Raw genomic sequence first — 936 nt, 5'->3', positions numbered from 1 at the left:
AATCTGTTTTTTTGTTTTTGTTTTTTTTAATATAGTTTTATTAATCCTGTAATGATAGGTCATTGGTTTACTGGAGCAACCTCAATCTCCCTCCCCTTCAAATGTGTTTCTTTGATTATCTTCTGCACAGACTGCTTCCCTAAAACCATTTACTGACTCATCATTGAGATGGAAATCTGCTACCTTACCCCCGCACGCATAGTCAAGCGCTGGAAGCCTACCCATGGGCGTTTTTATGGGTCACAGCCTCTGCTCATTGGGTGATGAATCCAAAAGTCAAAGGAGGAAAAGTAACACCTCTGGCGCTAGCAGTCACAGCCTCACAACTGCTGCTGTCAGCGCGCAGACAGACAACAACACTGGAGCAAAAAAAAAAAAATGGGAGCACACTACCCCCCACCCCTTCGGTTACTTGCGTTAGGATTCACAGCTGATAGACATGACATATGCTCCAAATGAAACCTTTAAACATCTTGTCTCAACTTGTTACTTACGATAGAAAGGTTCTCGCAGAGATAGGCCCACACGCCTCAAGAAAAACTTTCACTTTCAAGGAAGGAGCCAAATTAGGATCTTTATGTTTTTATGGGGGGGGGGGGGATTAGCAATGTTTTTATTTCACAGATTAAAAATCTCAAACAGTTAACAACAATGTGTTGAACTCACCAAGAGCATGTAAGAAACTTGGAGCTCAAATCTGAATAAATGTCAAGTACAAGAAAAGGACAGTACGCCCTTCTTCAGCATGCATCGGGTAATGTTTACAGTCTTACACCTTTTACAGTTTAACACCTGCCTGTTTGACAATAAAATGAAGACTTGCCCAGTGGCCTAGTGGTTTGTCAGCACACCTTGTGTACAAAGTCTATAGTCCTCCAAGGAGACGGCCTGGGTTTGAATCCTTTCCCAGCATTAATTCCGCTCTCTCTCTCTCTC

This window comes from Symphodus melops (genome assembly GCF_947650265.1).
Source record: "Symphodus melops genome assembly, chromosome: 19".
In the NCBI taxonomy this organism is placed as follows: Eukaryota; Metazoa; Chordata; class Actinopteri; order Labriformes; family Labridae; genus Symphodus; species Symphodus melops.
This window is presented reverse-complemented; position numbering follows the sequence as displayed.